The sequence below is a fragment of the Amia ocellicauda genome, unplaced genomic scaffold, assembly GCF_036373705.1.
Source record: "Amia ocellicauda isolate fAmiCal2 unplaced genomic scaffold, fAmiCal2.hap1 HAP1_SCAFFOLD_31, whole genome shotgun sequence".
NCBI classification, from domain to species: Eukaryota; Metazoa; Chordata; class Actinopteri; order Amiiformes; family Amiidae; genus Amia; species Amia ocellicauda.
Window position 1 is genome coordinate 374,797 of NW_027102876.1, and position 8,806 is coordinate 383,602.

An 8,806-nucleotide genomic window follows, 5' to 3' on the forward strand; every position below is an offset into this window, starting at 1 on the left:
GAGAGAGAGAGAGAGAGAGAGAGAGAGGTGCTAAGGCACATTTGTAACATAAATTAGGGAACATTTGAAACATGCTTAGGGAACATTCATAAGAACATAAGAACATAAGAACATAAGAAAGTTTACAAACGAGAGGAGGCCATTCGACCCATCATGCTCGTTTGGTGTCCATTAATATCTAAGTGATCCATGGATCCTATCCAGTCTATTTTTAAATGTTCCCAAACTTTCAGCTTCTACCACTTTCCATCTTGAATGCCTTGAAGCCCAATTTCCATTTGTGTCCCCTGGTTCGTGTGTCCCTGCTGATCTGGAAAAGCTCCTCTGGTTTGAGGAACCTTTCATGATTTTGAAGACTTGGATCAAGTCCCCACGTAATCTCCTCTGTTCCAGGGTGAAAAGGTTCAGTTCCCTCAGTCTCTCCGAGTAGGACTTTCCCTTCAGACCTGGAATAAGTCTGGTTGCTCTCCTCTGAACTGTCTCTAAAGCAGCAATATCCTTCTTGAAGTGTGGTGCCCAGAACTGTACACAGTATTCCAGATGAGGTCTAGCGCATTGTACAGTCTTAACATTACTTCCCTTGTTTTAAATTCTACACTTTTGACGATATACCCTAGCATTCTGTATGCCTTTTGTATTGCTTCCTCACATTGTTTGGATGGAGAAAGTGAATCCACATAGATTCCTAGGTCTTTCTCATGCATTACTTCATCTAGATCTGTACCTCCCATAGTGTAATTATAGTGGACATTTTTGTTTTACTGCATGTATTACCTTGCACTTGTCCACATTGAATTTCATTTGCCAGGTGTCAGCCCACAACTGAATTTATCTAAGTTCCTCTGAATAGCATGTGCTGCCAAGATTGTATCTGCTAAGCCACCTATTTTAGTATCATCTGCAAATTTGACAAGGTTGCTAAGTATCCCAGAGTCCAGATCATTAATATAGATTAGAAAAAGCAAAGGCCCTAGTACTGATCCCTGTGGAACTCCACTAACAACCTCACTCCAGTTAGAAGTGACTCCTCTAATCTGTTTCCTATACATCAACCAGTTCATAATCCATCTACTTACATGACCCTGAATGCCTACAGCTTCCAATTTGAGGATCAGTCTTTGGTGTGGAACCTTATCAAAAGCTTTTTGGAAATCTAAGTATATCATATCATATGCTTTCACGTGATCTACAGCTGCAGTTCCATGTTCAAAAAAATGTATTAAGTTAGTAAGACATGATCTGCCTCGTCTAAACCCATGTTGACTATCTCCAAGAATATGGTTTTCATTGAGATGCTCCTCTATTTTCTGTCTAATCATTTTTTCCAACATTTTACAGGTGATGCAGGTGAGACTGATTGGTCTGTAATTTCCTGGCTCAGTTTTGTCCCCTTTCTTGTGGATTGGTATGAAATTTGCTGTCTTCCAGTCAGTGGGAACATCCCCTGTTCTAAGTGTCATTTGAAATAATCGAGTTAACGGCCTATACATAATTTCCCTCATTTCTTTAAGTACTGTTTGAAATATCCCATCTGGCCCAGGTGATTTGTTTGATTTTAATTCTGCTAGTCCCTTTAGTACCTCCTCCTCATTTATCCTGATCTCTCTTAGGGTTTGACTGGATTGATTGTCAACCTGTGGCATGTCATCTGTTTTTTCTTTTGTAAAAACCTCTGTGAAATACTCATTTAGAATATTTGCCACATCTTGTTCGTTTTCCAAGATACCTCCATTTTTGCCCTTTATCTGTTTCACCTCCTCCTTAATTGACCGCTTGCTGTTGTAATTTTGAAAAAAGCTCATTGCATTGGTTGTAGCTCCAAGAGCTATGTTTCTTTCTATTTCCCTCTTTGCTTTCCTGATCCCTTTCTTAAGATCTCTTTGCAGCTCAACATATTCTATGTATTTTGTTTCATCACCATCCCTTTTGTATGTGCTATACAACATTTTCTTCCTCTTTATATTTTTTTGCATGCCTCTGGTTTGTATGTATGTATGTATGTATGTATGTATGTATGTATGTATGTGTGGAAGGAAAGTTAGAAATTCTTTTCTCACAACTGTTTTTCTCTCTTGTATACTTAAGAAAGATAAGGTCAAGCTAGAAGGTCAGGAGGCCATAAGGTATTTTGATTTCTCTTTGTTATTTACAATGAGAACCTTGGAGACAATGTCAAACAGAATGACCTACGTGCCTGTTCCCTAATACCATGTATAGACCTATGAACTCTGTTCGATAATGATATATGTTCTGCTTAGTTAGCCTTTAAGATAACATAGTAATGACTTTCTAGCATGTATGTATGTATGTATATATATATATATATATATATATATATATATATATATATATATGTATGAATGTATGTATGTCCAATTGCTTTTGACAATACAAATGAATTGAGAGGGAGAGAGAGAGAGAGAGAGACAGACAGACAGACAGACTGACAAACAGAAAAACAGACACACACACAAACACACACACACACAGAGCCAGCCAGCCCGCCAGCAAGCCAGCCAGCCAGCCAGCCAGCTCAGCGATGACATCACGAGCCTCTCTCAGCTGACTGCTATGACATCACAGAGCACGTACATTCCGTTGCTTGCCGTCTGTCAACCACTCAGTCACTGCCAGCCAGACTGGCTGGCTGGCTGGATGCGGGGGCTGCTTGCTGCTGCTGCGTACCTTAGCAAGCTTATTTGCTTGACCGGCCTTCCTACTCCTCTGCCCACATGCCCACCTATGCCTCTACTCCAAGATACTTATACAATAGAAAAACTATGGTAATAATAATATAGCCCAAGACAAAAAATATTAATCTTTCTAGACTGTATTAAAGTTCAGCACTTCGGAAAAATAGAATTATTTTGTATTTCAATAAAACAAAAATTATTACTGGTATCCACACACCCAACCAATGTAAATGTCACGGACGGTGTTAATTAGCTCCTTAATCACCATTACTTATTATATTTATATTTCACTTCACTTTATGCAATATGGCTTGTGTATTTTGTTTGGTTCTATATTGCCATTATTTTGTGTGTTGATTATCTTTCACTTTATTGTTTAATTTGTTATTCACTTAGTATTATTTTGATTGTTTGCACGCGTGCCTTATTATTTTTGTTTCTTCTTTCTTACACAACTCACCTGGGTCCACCTGCACTCTTCACATGCGTCCCCACTTAATCACCCTGCCCTGGGAGAGGAGAGGATTATCTGCTGTAGTCCACTTTCCAATGTGGGAGGTCTCTGCGGCTCATATCTCATTCAATTATTTATTCATTTATCCTACATCAAGTTTATTTATTTTCCCACGTTTCATTCAATCACCATCAGAAGCTCTCTGTGCTAAAAGTGGCAGCACATTTGTCTCATACACATCAAACTCACCTTTTCCTGCTTCCCATGCCTTATCAACTTACTCAGACCCTCGTCAACTTACTCAAACCCTCTTCAACTTTGGTTAACATTGCTCTGCATTCTAACAGCTATTCTTTCTCCTATTCTTAATTTCTTACAAGAAATGTATTCAGGTTTTTTTTATCAATATGTTTTATTTATATTTATACAGATGTCACTCCATTATTCGTTTATTGAAGTCATATATGTACCTAACAAAATATTAGCCAATAGGCCATTGATCTCAATAATGATTCCCATAATCCTAGGACACCTTCTCTTTTACTTTTCCTTTCCATTCTTACTTTTCTCCTGTAAAGCATTTTATATTACTTGAGCTTACTTATTCTATAGTTGTAATTTTATACTTCTGCGGTATCTTACCCTTTTCCTACATCACTCATCTTAAAACCATGGTCTACTTTGACTTTCATTTCAGGTATTATATGCTAGGCACCAATAACCAAACATTTTCTGAAAGACTGTAACATGTCACCAGACTGTTTACATTCTCCTGCTTTCACAGGCTGTCAGAGCTGCACCAGGCTCTCTTCTAGCCTTTCGTTTCCTTGAATTTGACTTTTGACAGAGCTTGTCCATAACATGATGTTTAACAAACAAATTCTGGTTCTTCTTGTGGAGACACCATGACTATTTATGTATTACTATTATTATCCATCTGTTTATTCAATGTATATTTTGGATTACTTTTCTTATAATAGTCTTTCTTTCTGATTTCTGATGCTTGAGGCACTCTGTATAGAGCCAAAGATCCTCATGAATATGATAAATCTGTTGTTACATTTTTAAATATAATTCTAAAATGATTGCCAAAACATAGACATTTACCTTATATCACCTTCAAACTATACATATACATAAACACACAAAGCACATACACATTGATATCTAAAGATAATTCAGATATCCGATCTGTGGCATGTTTTATTGACCCTGCAGTGTCTCAAACAGCCCTTATAACTTATTATTTAAGCTTATGATTATTTAGAATAAAATGTCAAATAATCCCACTCGATTATTTCATTATTTCACTATCTCAGTTTTCTTGATCCATTGTGAAAAAGTTCTGTTATTTCCTCCTCATCTGTAGAGGCTACATTAGCCCACTCCCCGGTCTGATATTCTCGTAGTAACTGTATCCAAATGTTGGGCGGACATTTAGCCTTCACGATGATGTGTACATCGTGCGGGTGAAGGAGGTGAATAACCATCTTTTCATCTAGAATATCCCAAAAAGTTGTGTTACCCTGGTTTGGTTTTAATTTTGGGAGGGACGCCCATATCATTTCTTTTTCTCCTGGGGAGAAGGGGACATGGGTTTTAGTCGTATAGACTATTGATTGACCTTCCTCTTTACTCTGTCTAGTTTTGACTTGCATGGGTGCAGCTGGGACCGTTTTCAGAGCGGTCAGATCTGGATACAATGTATTATTATAACCAAAATCAGTGATTGATTTATATTCCGGATTATATGGGGGAGGAGCGCTAGCAAAACCTCCTTTTTCATATTCCCATGCTTTGCGATCTAAATCATCCCAATCGGGCCTGTCGTCCTTGGAGTGATCTGTGTCGCGACGCGCTCCTAACACGGCAGCACATCGCGCACCTACACCTTCACCTTTTCTGACCACTTTTCTTGCCCTTCTAATTTGCCTTGTAGTTCTATTAATTCTATCGTATTTTTCACAACTTCTGCTCTCAATTCACATTACTGTTTATGATGATCTTCCATTTCTGTTATTTTCTTTTCTTGATTCTCACCAACCTGACACAATATCACAATTCCTTTCTCTGTCTTATCTGGTTGTTGTTGCTTCCACCAGTCCCGGTGCTCCTTCGGAGACCAGTCTTTCTCCCAACTTCCTTCCAACATTTTCTTCTCTACATTCTGTTTTTTTATTTCTCAAAAAACCAATAATGCTGGTGTCACTCACTGTGACGATTTATCTGAAATATTACATTATTATATATTATATTATGTATATATATTATAATAAAAACAAACACTCCAGTAAGGTACGGACACCCGTACATGACACTGGCTAAGGTAAGGGAACCCATAAACAACCATAAGCACCCCCGGACCTAGGACAGCCTGTAACTTGCTAACTTGCTAACTGTTTTGTTTGCTTCTCATCGTTTGCTGCTAGTTGCATGCCAAACGAGTTCGTTCTGTCCAAAATATAAGCTTTTTTTCTTCTAATAAACTCAATACAAATACAGTGCACTAGCAACTATTTCCCTTTCAAAAGTTGTAGTCCCGTTTCAGTTAAAACAAAATGTGTTCTTCAAACAAAGAAAATACTTGTGTTTCTTTTCCCTCTTTACCTGCTCTTATCACAAAGCTTCTCAACACAATCTCAGGTGCAGGTGCACTCTGCGCTATCCTTTGCCCGAGCTTTGTCCAGGAAAACTCACTGTAGCCATCTTAGTTCAACACGGGCTCTCCTTACCTGCGAGTCACACGGGTCCAGTTCACTTTGCAAGTGAACAGTCTCTTCTCAGAAACAATAAGGAAACTTGGAAAGAAACACAATCCCAGGTCGGTGTTAAAAAAAAGTTCTTTGTTTTCATATTAAAAGAAAACATTTGTATTTTCTCTGCACACTTCACAGCTCCAATTAGCACACTCAACTAATCCCTGCCCCCCTCAGAACCGTCACTAAAGAAAGGTACTCACAGTCATTTTAAATATGACATCCTGTAGTGCTTGTTTTCAAAATATGATCTTATTATCACTTGAACCAAATAAATCCTTTGACCCACTAATACCAAATTACAGTTAGGGGGGCCACAGATGTGATTTGAAAATACGATCTTCCATGTCTTTCTGTTGTGTTTTGACCTGGGGATCTGTAATTGTCCAAGTGGCTACTGCACATGTACTTATTTAATGTTAAATGTGTTATTTAATTAGGCTTGGTTCTGGTGAGCATGTACAAGACGTCAGCTTTTTAAATAACTGTGTGTATTGGATCATACACATTTTAGAAATACTCTCTCAAACTTCCCGCATTGGTACCTCACCAGGGAGGTAGAAAACAGCAATAGCATTGAAAAAGTGTGATTGTAGTTCTGCTCTTCTGCAATATATTTCTACAATATCTTTAACATCTTCTTTAACATTGTTTTAAAGGCTGGGACCAATATGGTGGAATATCTCCAACACACGGACATTGAGAGACTCGACCCCTTTGTGCTGCTGCTCAGAGACCAACTCTCAGTTGTCTCTGAGTAGGCTATGGATCAACTTCCTTTCCTAATATGAAGGAGACCATGGATACAAAACCTATGAAAAACAGGTGATTATTGTTATTCTTCTCATTATAAACTACTTAATACATCTCTCCCATAAAGTACAACAGGATAGTGGTGACGTCATTCAGGATTGGATTGCCATTGGTCAAAAGCCCTCTGAGAGAAATTGTGTGGCGACACTCCACACTCTTAGAAGAAATTGTTCTGCACAGAACCATAAAGGGTTCCTCGAGTAATCGCTCTGGTGGATCCCTTTATGGTTCTATGTAGAACCCCTTCAAAGGGGTTACATGAAGAACCCCCAAACATAGCGTTCTACACAGAACCATTCGTTTTAAAATGTTATATATAGAACCCATTCAAAAGGGGGACACGTGCTATACCTGAATCTGTTTTCCAAATACAATCTTTAAAAAATGTATGAGTTCATATATACAAACACACATACACAACGTAGAAATCGCACTACTAGTGAAGTAACTTCATTTACATTATATGCCACAACTCCTCAATTTGGAACGCAAAAACAAGACATCTGATGTAAAAGTGTAAACTAATTACGAACAGCACTTTTGATTTTTATCTTCAATTCAGGGGCTACTTATTCGAACAGTAAACTGTATTCTCTCTTCAGAGTGACTGGAATGTTTTTGCCTACATTCAACTTAAATATGAAAGTTTCCAAAAACGGCATAGTTTTCTTTAAGGCTATTCAATGCCAAACACAAAATTCTCTCTGCTTTCAGTGCTTGTCCTTCAGCACAATTACACAGGTTCATGATGTTCTCATTTCAATACATTGTTTTCTTATTTAAACTATTTGACTTTGAGCTTACATTGAGAATAAAATCACTTTTGCAAGTAACACCTGGCCAAGAAAGGAAGCAGCACTACAATAAAACAATACACAGAATACAAAGCAGTTCCTTCAAAAGTAAAAATGATAAAGAGTGATGTCTGTCAGTAAATTACGTTGAGATACATATTGGTTATTTTGAATTAGGAGTCCAACTTCAATAACTTCTATTAACAAGCCAAAATACAGATCAGAATTACGGGTAATTGAAAAGAATATGTAGCGCCTAGGTAAGCTTGGATGTGTTCAGAGAAACACTAAAAACGGACCTTCCTCACACCCGTCTTGTTGAGGTGGACGTGGTCATACAGGTGATGTGGCTGGATGTCTCAGTGGTGTGCCAGGTGGACGTTGGGGAGGAGGGCACATCTTCGGGATACTTCTGCGTTGATGGCCTGGATGATGTGCAGGGGCACGTCTGTGCGGGGCAGCAGTGTGGAGATGGTGATTTTGGCAGTTTGGAATTCCTCTGTGGCTTTCTTTGCCACCTGTCTCAGGGCTGAGGCCACATCGCCCCTGCGGGCACTCAGGTCGTTAGTGCCGGTGTGGATGAGGATGTGTTTGACCTGGCACAGCCTCCTCTTGGAGAGCAGCTCCAGGGCTCTCTGTGCTGTCGGGCACCAAAGCTTTTTCACTTTTCGCCCAGGGAAGAGGCGCCTCTCATCCAGGAACTTCCCATTGGAGTCGCTCAGAATGACCACCTCTGTGTTGACCTGCCACTCCGGGTTTTGCGTCGGGAGTGGTGGGGGCAGCGGGTGTGTTTTAGGGGAGTGGCGTTTCAGGGGTTTGTGTATTAGTGGCAGGTCTGGTGATAGTGGGGGTGTCAGGAGTGGTGGGGAGTGTGGGTGGATCAGTGGGTGCGTCAGTGGGTGCGTCAGGGGTTGTAGGTGTTGTGGGGTCAGTGCAGTGCAGTCTCTGTGCTCCTCTCTTAGCTTCTCCAGCTGGCTCTGCAGGCTCCTCAGCTGGCAGTGCTGGGGTGTCCTGGTCAGCTCCTCCCTCGCTCTGTGCAGCTCCGTCCTCAGGGTTTGGCTCTGCTCCTCCTGGTCTCTCACTGCTGCTCTCAGCTCATGGATCTCAGCCTTGTGGTGCATCTTTAGTCCCTGAACTCCGCAAACTTCAGCTCCAGCACTGATAGGCATTCCTTTAGTGTTTTAATGTTGCTGGAGAGTTTTGGGGAGACAGGGGGGCAGTCTGTGGGAGATGGGGCACTGTCTGGCTCCGTGTGGCTGGGGGCAGACTGCAGGGTGGCCGGCTCTGGCTCGTGTT